A 13,274-nucleotide genomic window follows, 5' to 3' on the forward strand; every position below is an offset into this window, starting at 1 on the left:
TTATACCCTCATATCCATAAATAACGTAATGAGTGTCTTGTAATGGAATTATTAAATAAAATTGTATGATTATTAAATTTTACATTCAAATACTATAATTACTTTTATTTATTGCTACTTTACTTAAATTTCATGTGAACTTTTTACAACACTTTTGTGTTAATGTAATTTTTAGCTCTAACAATGTATGTAATTTTAAAATGACTTGTCCTATTTCTGTAAACAGATCAATGGAATAAATGATTCTTATTCTTATTCTTATTCTTATATGTTGTAATTTTTAATTTATGTACAAAATTGGCTTACCTAGCTCAGATGTTTTATTCCTGGAAGTGTACTATAACCCTTCTAGAGTGAGGAATTTTATAAAATTCGAAAATGCTCTTCTGAAATTTATAGCTGCTTATAATCATGTTTCGATTTATCATGGGTGTTTTTAATGCTGGTTCACTTTTGATCAAATGCATTTTTGACCACAGACTACTGTTTGAACCAACACATCATATCAATGTAGCAGACGCTTATCTTGATCTCGTGATAGTTTCTGGCCCACAAGACATCCATCATGAGTAATTTCCAAATCCGGCTGTATCTGGGGAAGACCTCATCTATTGTGTTTTTAATTTTAAGATCTCAAATGCTAAAGCTGAGTTCATAAAATACAGAGCCTTCTCTCTATTGATTCAACTATACGATTCAACCATGATTCAACCCTGTCAATGGTATTGGTATGGAGCATTGGAGTTTAGATTGTGTCTATCACATATATAATAAGTTTTAAGACAAAAAAAATTACTCCATTTTTCACCAAACGATTAACTCTCTGTGCTTTGGATGACAATTGAAATCCTCAGTCTGATTGTCTTCATGGGAAAGTGATGCATCCTGAAAAGATTTTAATATATAAATATTATATATATATATATATATATATATATATATATATATATATATATACATTACTAAAAGTTAAACTTATAAATACTTTATCAACAGACACAAGTTTGGTTCTGTTCAAAACAAAATAAATGTATTAAATTTAATTTACACATATTTAAAATTAAAAAGATTTAATTACAGTAGGGGAATATAGAACAGTGGGATGGTAAAATTTATGAAATTTAATAAAAGCAATAGGTTCTGAAGGTGTGGTTGATCAAGCTGAGGACAACGTATGGGATTGGAGCCGAGTTTCTGTCACGAGCATGAACATTGAATAAGATGAAGTCCAAATGCTGAAATGCAAATTAAAGTTTAATATTTTCAAAAATTTAAATAGCATTAAACTATGGATAAAGTTTTACAGAAAATATTTTGAAATTTGAGAAAGCTCTTGCAGATTAAAAGTTTACAAAATCTTTAAACTACACTTTCATGATTAACATGAAGTTTCTTGGTGACGTTTGCGATGGAAAGTTTTTCTCACCAAAGATGTATTCTTTGCCAAAAAATGTCTTGAAGTTGCAAAGGGGTAATAAAACTTATATGGCACTGTATATTATCAAGATTTGAATCCTCTAATCAAATACTGATATTAGGAAAATTTTGTGGGAGGGTAAAAAGCTAACTATCTATCAGGCAGGAAGGCAGATAGGCTGCTGCTGCTGGTGTTAATTGAGGAAGGGTGTTACTTCAGGAAACAGTTACTGATTTAATTTTCTCAACAATGTAAAGGGAAGTTGAGACTGGCTAATATATCACTAGTATCTTCTGGTCGCTTTCTACTCTACTATAACTGGTGCTGGGGACAGGAAATAATTTGGGATTTAGTAATATTAATTAAATTAAAATTATGGAATTTCTTAATGCATATAACATGATTCATTCTTGGGACTTTTGATTGTACTATATGTTAACGACATTAGTACTATACTTACCTAATGCAAATACATTGAAAATTTACATATTTATGTTCATTTTGATGTTCATGACTTAGATTGACTGTGTAACTAAAGTCAATTATGATATAAACAAAATAATTACATGGACTGAAAAACATAGACTTAGACTGAATCACAACAAAACTCAAATAATGATCATGTGTCATGCACATTTACAGAACACAATACTTCATAGTTACGCGTAATATGCTACCATCAATGCTTACTATGACAAATTTAAAAGCCTTGGACGTTATAATACCTCTACTCTTAAATCAACTGAGATTGTGACTAAGATATGTAGGAGAATTAATTTCTCCTCAGTTAATTCATTGCAAGAAAACTGTCTTCTGATGAAGTGTCTCGTTGTACCTTATTTTAGCAGCTACAACTCTATGATTAATGACATGACTACATCCGTTAAGAGCAGCCTCAACATTGAAACTTCAAGATTATTTAACAACAACCCATTAACATTTTGGCATTACTTTTTAATTAAAATTCAGGGCTTCCAAAATATTTTGTGATTTTATATTTATTTCTTTTGAAAGTTCAAAAAACACTTAAATTGCCATACATGTTCTACACATGTCTTACCAAAGGACTACAGCTTTCAAGTGGAATTTGCTTCTTCTCTCCATTATGTCCATTGATGGCAGTCACCAGTTTGTGGCTGGACTGAAGAAGATATACATAGAGCAAATGAACAAGACCGGTTTGTCTGAAGTTCCCTGGACTGTGCTATTGACAGATGTGTGGACATGTGAGTGATTACATAAGGTATTGAGTTTTTCTCTGTGGTAAGACGTTATACTAATAATGTCATATAAAGAAATTCTAGAGTTTTTTATTTTATCATTTGATTTATTTATTTTTATTAAATGCAGATAATAAATATTTTTTTTGATTTAATTTCCAGGACCAAACGAAACATTCCTGCCAGTTAACTGCTCATTCCAAGCCAGTGGTTTTTTGGTAACCTGTATCATCGACCATGCTGGTGGATCATATCCATTTCAGTTCACTAGAGTGTTCGTTTCTAATGAACAACAAAGTGCTTACTTTATTTCATTAATGTTGTACTTCTTCTGGTTAAACCAGAGTTACTACACATTTAACCCTTTAATGGCTAATTAAAAATTACAAAAGTAGACAGACAACAAAGTGCTTATTTTTATTTCATTAATGTTGTACTTCTTCTGGTTAAATCAGAATTACCACACATTTAACCCCTTAATGGCTAATTAAAAATTACAAAAGTAGACAGACAACAAAGTGCTTATTTTTATTTCATTAATGTTGTACTTCTTCTGGTTAAACCAGAATTACCACACATTTAACCCCTTAATGGCTAATTAAAAATTACAAAAGTAGACAGACAACAAAGTGCTTATTTTTATTTCATTAATGTTGTACTTCTTCTGGTTAAACCAGAATTACCACACATTTAACCCCTTAATGGCTAATTAAAAATTACAAAAGTAGACAGACAACAAAGTGCTTATTTTTATTGCTTATATTTTAATTAAAAAATAACTACTTTTTAAGCTAAAAACTTTCTTAAAACACACCTTTTTTGGCTGTGTTTGTTGAATTTAAGACTGGTCTTTTAAACAAATGAAAATTTGTCACACATATACATTATTTACACACAAGTTGTTTGTGAATACCGTTTTTAATGTTTTTTTTTTCAAAATGGGAAACCTTGATGCAAGGAGCCACGCACAAACCTACATCACAATCGCTGCACTGGTAAAGCAATTTGTGATGCATTCGCGTACATTATACACTATACATCACATTGTAAGACAATCAGCATGCTTATACAATCTAGCGTCAAACAATAAACTGTGTAATGTTATTTACTGTTTTCACGCTAGTCAAATTCCTACCCGTCAAATGAAAATTAATCGGGTTAATTTGTTGCACGACGGATTCACTCGTCACTGAGCATCTTTTAGTCATAAGTCAGCGACAAATTAACTCGGCAAAAGCCATTAAGGAGTTAATTCAATTTTACAACACTTAGTTTTGAGTTTATCTTGAAGCAGAGTTGATGCAATGTGTTGTGTCCCTATACTGTACCTATGCTGTACTTGACTTTAATGTGATTGTTAGCTGACAATGGCTCATTAGCATAAATATGAAAAAACCTGTCCATAATTAATATCAGCCAACTGGTTTACATTCAAAAGTTTTCGCCGAAAGTACTTGCAAATTTAGCAGTTCCCAAATGCAATGTTTCATCCTAATGGAGAATCAGCTAGTTTTAAAGCTAATAAAATATTGTAACCGAGGAGGAGCCTGAAATGAATAAAAGCATAAAAATACAAAAAGAAGTAGAGGAAAAGTCCGATTATCCAACATGCCCAGTTAACCAAGGCCTGTTTTAAAAACATGAATAATCATTATGAAGTGTGTACAAAATTACAATGAAGATATCAAGTGTTTTTTATTATATAAATAAACCATTTTTACTAATCGATATTCACTTTTTCTGTACATTAACATGTTTTATTGAAACTTCTGTATTATCCGAATATTTCCGTATTAAGGTTGTCTGATCCCATTTAGCTTGGTTATTCAGTTTTCCTAGTGTATTTATATTTAATACTCCAGAGATCATCAGTTGTAACGGTTTTGAATTGTCAATACATTTAAAACTACTGATATTAAGTTATATTAAGAATATTAAGTTTAAGAAAATTATTGTAAACAAATTCTATTACTTACTGACAGGTTTAGTTGCTCTCAGCTGACGTTAGAGTGAACTCTCCCTTGACTAGCTGAACTTAGCAGTTAACCACGGCTTCATTGTTTCATTATATGTGGTTTTACACTATCTGAACATCATTTTAAAACTCAGTGACCCCTGAGCTTCATCTTGTTTTGTTATCTAAACATTTGTATTACTTAAAAATTTATAACTAACAAATAATTTACATATTTTCCCCTGAGGGAAAGAGACTTTTGCCCCCGCACTTAGTCCTAAAAGGATCTTTGTGCCTTTCTTACTTATATTTATGTCCTCCAAATCTGAGACTTACAGAAGCCAATCAGATTTGAGGGCTCCTGTTCTCTAATGTCCATGAAAAAGAATGGATGAGGAGTTTTTTAACAAGACATGGCAATTTATCGATCAGAAAACCTCAAAAAACTAGCCTGGCACAAGCAACTGCATTAATAAGCATAATATCTCTCAGTTTTATAATAACTTGGAAGATATTCATAAGTGTTTTTTGCCAACTCCACCATAAAGAATATGGAACCAAGATGAAACAGGATTAATGACAGTGCAAAATCCTACTAAAATTGTTGCTCCTAAAGGCATTAAGCAACTCAGCGCAATGATGTCGGCTGAATGTGGACATTACATTAGTTACATTAAGTTCCTGTATCCATGGAATTGGAAACCACATTCCGCCCATGTTAATATTATCAAGGGTTAATTTTAAGGAGTTCATGTTGAAAGAGGCACCACCAGGGACAATTGGAGGAGCTAATCCATCTGGATGGTCATCTGAAGGAACTCTATTTAAAGTTCATTAAACATGCGAAACCCTCTAAGGATGAACCTGTCATATTAATAACAGACAACCACGAAACACCTTTGATTGGAAGTGAATGCAAAGGCGTCAGAGGTTGGTGTGATAATATTACCATTTCCTCCTCCCACACCTCACACAGATTACAACCTTTGGATCTTACCATTTATTCACCTTTGAAAACCTATTACAGCCAGGCAGTTGAAGCATGGCTTTGTAACAATCCTGGCAAGGTATTTGACATATATTGCATTGCTGAAATCGTTGGCCACATCTTTCCTCGAGCATTTAGTACATCTAACATTTAAGGAACCTGGAATTTACCCATTAGATAAAAACGTTTTTTTCTGATGATGACTTTTTGGCATTGTATGTCTCCATCCTCCATCCTCCTTCAACAGTCCAACTGAACATTCGGCAGTGGTAGAAGTGAGCAGCAATCAATCAGCAGTCTGAGGTCACCATACAATCAGTGACAACACAGTCAGAGGACAATGTACAACTAACAGCAACACCAAGTAGGCATACCATTACTCAAAATAAGCTTTATACAATGGTTACACCAGAAGAGGTGGCTCCATTCCCTAAAGCTCCGCTTCACAAGAAAGGTAACAGAGGTAGAAAGCCCAGAAGAACTAAAGTTGCTACTGATACTCCCAAGAAATTAGCAATATAAGAAGAACAAGAAAAGAGGAGCAAAAAAATCAAAAATTGGCAAATGACAATGCTCAGAGCAAAAATAAAAAGAAAGCTATCTTGTTTGACAGCAGTTCTGGGGATTATTATGATGATCCTGACTCTGGCAGTGAAGATGTTTGCTATTCATGACTACTAGAATAAGTAAATGAAGAAATGTATGAACAACAAGAAGAGCAACTTTTTGAGAGACTGACCTTTGAAAAAGATGAATACGTCTTAGTAGGTTTTCAAAAAATAGTTGGTAAGCCTGAGCATTATCTTGGTCAAATATTAGAGAAATGCCCTCAAGGATTTGAATTACAGATTAAGTTTAACAAGAGAATTGGCGTCACCAGCAAATTTGTACAAGAATCTGAAGAGATATTTGATGTCATGATTGAGGATATAGTTGTTAAATTACATAAACTTACAATAATGACTGGTTCATCAAGAACACAAGGACAATTGAGTTTTCCATTTGATTTTTTTAAACTACAATGTTAAATGACTGTATTGCATTTCCTCATAAGTTTTATTAGTTGTGAATAGACCTGTAATAGTTCAATTTTATCATTAAAGTTGTTTATGTTCTCCAAATAAAAAATTATTCACTTTGTACAAAAATTATTCTACTACCAATGACCCACCTTATATCCAAGGTACATGAAGTTAGTAATCCTAGGTACATGAGGGTGTGATCCATGGTACATGACCATCATGTACCATGAATCATTTGTAAAGAAATTTTAAAAAATTAATAAAAGGAGATAAAAGGTTTTTCGTCATAAAAACTAATTTAAAATGTGATGATTCTTTGACCATACAACTAGGATAAGAAAATAATAAAAGTAAAATGTATAAAAGTGATCCGAGGTACAACAACCTCCCCTACATAAAATGTATATAAATTTTCTAGGATAAAATGTTCTAAATTTAGGTAGAATAAACAGAAACTTCTTTACAACACTAAGAAATAAGATAAGGGTTAAATCAGTTGTAATGAGAATGAATAATATTTATTTAACAGAAGAACAATAATAATGGTAACATCAGTCATTGCTATAATAATGCATATCAATAACTTACAATATTTGTAAATGATATAGTGCCTCATAAGAATGTTTTGATCCCGATTCAGGGTCAAGTTCTTGCAAGTGATGTATTATTGGAGTCCAAATGAGACTTGATACTTGTTACAAACATAAACAAATGAACATGTCGTATGGTTTATAAGGACCTGTTTATAGAATAACATTGCCTCACAGATCTCAGTGAAGGAGAAGAATTATGTAGTTTTAAAACACCACCTACGTTGGTTTGATTCTCATATACATATATGGTCTTCAAGAATACACAGTTGGTTTTAATATTCTATTGTTCATCATCTTAATTTATGAGGCGACAAATTAAAATATTTTATTGATTCCATGGTACAGTAGTCTCGAATAATAAAGTTTAGGTTATTACTGGAGCAAAGATTAAATGAGTTGCAAATTTACTGTTGTTGGCACATAGACATAATAATATCATATATCATATGTATTGTTATAAAATTTATCTTAAATTAAAATTTGTAATTGTTCCATTGTTAAGATTCTGTTTTCCAGAATACTATGGAACTGACTTTGTTTTTTTCTTCTGCAAATCAGTCTTCAAAATCTGAAATCATGCTCAAATAATCCGTTTTACAGGCTAATAAAAGTTTTTAAGGATGGCTTTCGACACTGTTGATCATGGTATTCTGTTAGACAAATTATATAAAAGTGGAATAGGGGGTGTTAGTCATAAATGCTTTAGGAGTTATTTACTAGAAAGAAAACAGTGTTTAAAAATAAATTCATACATCAGTGAAATGGGTATAATAAAGAAATGGATCCCTTAGGGTTCTGTGCTGGGAGCAACCCTTTTCATAATTTATATAAATGATCTATGTAATGCTAGATTTTAAGGAAAAGTGACATCATTTGCCGATGACACTGCCCTTTGCTATGTTGGTAGAAGTTGGGATATGGTTCAATCATCAATGCAAAATAATCTTAGGGCAATTCAATGGTGGTTGGCCAATAATAATATGCTGTTAAGTGCATAGAAAATTAAGTATATAAATTTTAATCAGAAGAACATTAATTTTAATATTAATCCGGAATATATGTGTGCTAACTGTCTTATTTACCAGGGAGTTTGTGGGGCGGTTAAATGTACTGTTGTAGAAAGAGCGAAATACATTAAATATTTAGGAATTCATTTTGACGAAAGAATCAAGTGGAAAATTTATATTAATAAATTAAAAAAACAATTTAAACAATATTTTGAGATACTTTTATTATTTATGAGAAATGTATAATGAGACATTGTTACGAATGTTATATTTTGCTTTGGTCCAAAGTAGATAAGAATATGGAATAGTTTTTTTGGGGAGAGACATATTTTACAAACATTGAGCCATTATACATTCTGCAAAAACATTTGATACGATTAATATCCTTTAAAAATAAAACTGAGTGTTTACATCCTTTTTTTGAACATTAAAAATACTTCTATTACAGTATATGTTTGTCTGCAGTGTAATGAGACTGTTCTATAATAAGAATTGTAACATTCCTTGTGATAATAATGTATACAAACATAGACTTAGGAATAGAAATGCATTTTTTGTCCCAAAACCTTGTACAACCTTTTTTACGAAATCCTATATTTTTGTTGCACCTAGGATTTTTAATAAATTACCAGACCATATTAAAACTTCTAAAAATGTAAATATATTTGTAACAAGACATAAACATTGGTTATTTTGTATGACAGATATTGAAACACTGCTAGAGATTCCTGGATGAAGTAAATTAAAGTTGTAGTAGCATACATTGCAGCAAGGTATTCTTAATTAATTGTTTGATTTCTTATATTTTTATATTAGTAATGATTGAATTAAAATTATTTTATTATTATATGTATGTAGATATTTGTGTGAATGTATATTTTACAAGGAGTTATTTTATTTTACATTATATGGCACAATTTAAGCATATTAAATAGATGTGCGTTTTATTTAGTTTGTTTTTTGAGCAAGAAATTGAAGTTGAATTTTATTTTTCTGTAACTCTGAAGCTGGATTCGTGTATACCATTTGTCATAATACACTGATGGAACCTCCAAACAGGCTTAACCTTGGAAGCCCTATTATTTCCCCAAACATATTAGTACCATTTTTTTTTTTTTTTTTTTTAAACTACTAAATTAAACTGGCATTTAATTTAATTTAAGTTTATTCTTAAGTAGGGCTTATGTAGCCTAAAACAAATCTGGCAACAAGACATTTGAGTTTTAGTTTTAATTTTTTTCTATGTAAAATGAATCACATGTAAATATTTATTGTATTTTGTGGAAATAAATATATTCTACTTCTACTTCTACATCACAATGAGCATGGTACAGTGGTAATGTAATAACAATGACCTTGTTTTTAACTCCTCCAAGACAAAACTTATAGCATTAGGAAGGCTAAAAAATGAAATTACCAAACCTCAAATCTACAAAGGGTTCAGGCAAACAAGCATCTAGATATAATATTAAATGAATAACTCTCTTGGAAGCTTCACATTGACAAGCTGTATTCTAAACTCAGTTCTGCTATTTTTTAAATTGAAAAGAAAAAAGAATTGTAATCACACTAACACTGGCATATTATGCCCTTTTGAATCTCATATTTGTTATGGGATAATCATTTGGAGGAGCTGTTCAATTGATAATCCCGAAGGAGCCCTTGTTACACAAAAGCGCACTGTGTGGGTCCTGGCTAGTCTTCAACCTTGAGATAGCTGTTGAGAAGTCTTTAAGACCCTTGGCATTCTTACAGTGGTATCTATCTACATAATTGGTCATCAGTCATGCTGTTTCACAAGGAAACTTGCTAGAATGACAGTTCATGATCATCACACGCAACATGGCAATGACTTCTCCTTACCGATGCAAAGAACTACACTTTTCTCCAAGAAACCTTCCTATATTAAAGTACGACTAATCAACATGCTTCCACAAAACTTAAAAAATTGTGACTCCAACACCTTAAAAAGACGACTATGCGTCTGACTCTGGGATAAATCCATCTACACTTTTGAAGAGTTAAAAACTGAAACAAACACTTAATCTTGAAAAGAAAAAAATTGACTTGTATTTCAATCAATTTTGGATTTTTATGTCACTATCAAAATCATGTACATCGATATAATATGTTACTTTTAAGACAATATTGGAGCCAACCGAATATCAAGTGAACTATCTAAAATACCACAAACAGATTTATAAAAAACAAACAGAACATTTTTTTTATCGAGGAAAAAACTTTTTCAACAAAATTTGTTTAAAAAGCTAAAATTCATGAAAATATTGTAAGATGTTATGAAAAAATTCTTAACTTTCAAAAACTTTATTAAAAACTGACAATATTCAACAAAATTCTTTTGAAAAGTTCACAATTTAAAATAAATTATCAACTTTTATGAAATGTAATCCTTAAATAAAAATACATTTTATTAAACAGTAAAATTTAGTAGTAGAGTCTCCTACCCTTGCTTGGATGATAGTTGTAGAGAGAGAGTAAAGTTCTCAATCTTCAACTGAGTACGCTGTAACAAAGTAACAGCTGAAATCTGCTGCCTATCTGCGTTTGAAGAGATGAAACAACATCGAAACAGCTATCACTAGGCAGAATATATACTCCTTTGCTCAAACTTGGTTTCCAAGCAAGTCAGGTGCATAGCATAGGGGTAGTGCCCTCTATGCCTTAGTAGCCGTAATATACAGCATAGAGCTCATAATACCTACAACTTGAGAGAGTAACAGCCATGTTCAACGAATGTCGGATAAAACCATCATTGGGGATGTCTCAACAGACAAATATGAAAATTTGAGCTTACAAAATACATCAGTGTGGTACACTTTGTCAGCACGTGCCAATGCAACTTCAGCACCTGTAGCTCATGCTACATGGGGAAGGAAACCTCCCTTGCCTGATCATGCTCGAGTGGTTCTCTTGCTCACTTGAGAGCGTTTTCCCTATAATCTGAGTTAAAACGGATTGCTCCCTTCAAAAGCTATGCCGCTCAACCAATTATTATGGCTACTAATGCATACAGAACATGACCTAATTAACGTCCGGATTTGCAAAATACAAACTTTGTGTTATGTTATTGTCCTCCTTCAACGGGTGGAAAAGAGAACTAAATTGCAAAATGTTCCAGAATTATAGTTACGCTATACATAACTCATTGTTTTAAACTGTTTTTTTTTTTTCAATATAATTTCTAGCAGCAACATATAGGCCTACATTCTAAGAAACTAGCCTTAATAGTACTACTATATTGACTTGATAGTAAGAAATCCTCATTTTGTTCTCCTTTTTTAGTTGAAGTAGCCTATTTCTTTATTTATGAATATTTAATCTGAAAATTGTTGCTGTATTGTCATGTATGATAATTGTATTTATAAAACTATACCAGTATGGTAAAATTTACATATATTTTTTACTATGTGATTACGGTATATATTTATTTATTTATTCTTCCAACGGATATACCATTTACAATAATAATATAAATTAAAGGAACATTTTCGAGATGGCAAATATTATAGGTACTACATACAATATTCTACTAGAGGCTAAATAATTCAACAATACAATAATAATAAATAACAGTAACAACAATAAATAACAAACAAAACAACAGCAAAGACAACAACAGTGGTGAGAGCTAACCACGAGAAAACATTAACAGGGATAAACTAAGAAAAACGGTAGCAATTGGCAGTACAACTATGATTGACCAGAAAAACAAATATATTGCCTAAGACTAGATAAGCATCTAGATTAGTTTAGTGTTGCTCAAAGATCAAATAAAATAATTTCTTCCTGAAGGACAGCAAAGATTCACTGACAAAATCTATTTTTGAGTAAATTTCGTTCCCAAGGCGCTGCAATCAGGCAAGACCACCATTGAGCGAATCGTTCGTGGGCTGATATTTGCGTGCAAACATTTGTGAAGATCTGGTTCCTCTTGGTATAAGGAAGTTGATCTGCAGCAGCAAGTGAGCAGAGTCAACCCCACCATTGATCAACTTAAAGAGGAAAATTAGGTCGAGAAACTGACGTCTAAGGTGGAGAGGTTGGACATCAAAACACTGACATCAAAACAGTGTTGGTATTCTAATAACACTGAATTATACAGTTTAAATATTTATTTATATTGTTGTGTCTATAAATAACCTTTACCTACTCAAAATGTTATACATTCGTTAAGGAAGTGAAGGAAACAGGATTTTTCCGGACATTTGCCATCGTTCAGTGAAACAATAAATCAGTAACACTTTTTATTATAACCTTCAAACGTTAAGGAAGAATACTAAATATTATTCTAGATTAGCATATGAGCTGCATATCAACATTCAGGTAAGAATGACTGATTGCAGCTTTCAAATATTAGTCTTCTGAAGAATCCGTCGACTCCATTATACACCATAAGTAATGATGTAGCATGATTTTATTTTTAAATGATACAGTTAAATCTGCGCAGTTAAAACTAATAATCTATGCAATGAGTCTATCTATAAAGTATGTCACATGAAACTCCTATTGATTAGAAGAGAATTTCTAGCAGAGCATTAAAGCTAAAAAAATTGGCATCTTTTTAACAGATAATTCTTTTAAAAATGTTATATGAGAATGATTATTTTGTTGTTTATTTATTTGTCATAAGGTATTCTAAAAAAATCCACTCAACATCATCAAGTTTAAATGAAAAAAGTTATGACAAGGACATTACTACTAACAAAACAGTCAGAATATTTAACACAAATAAATTAAAATAATCTAGATTATTTATATAAATGACTTGTTCAAATGAATAAATCAAGCTGTATTTAACATATTAGTGAGTAATTTTAAAAAAAATACCAAAATTATATATTTATGAGTAAAATATAATAAGGTTTAATCCACCCTCGCAAGTAGCGTTGTTACGAAAATTGGTGCATGTGCCTGAGGGTTAAATAACAATATTGTGTCATAGATGTAAAGAAGTTAATGCTTAAAAGATATTGTCTATAAATTACCTACTTGACATATTATACAGTTATTAATTAAGATAACTAAATTTTATTCTAGATTAGCAGATGAGCT

This window comes from Homalodisca vitripennis, chromosome X, assembly GCF_021130785.1.
Source record: "Homalodisca vitripennis isolate AUS2020 chromosome X, UT_GWSS_2.1, whole genome shotgun sequence".
NCBI classification, from domain to species: domain Eukaryota; kingdom Metazoa; phylum Arthropoda; class Insecta; order Hemiptera; family Cicadellidae; genus Homalodisca; species Homalodisca vitripennis.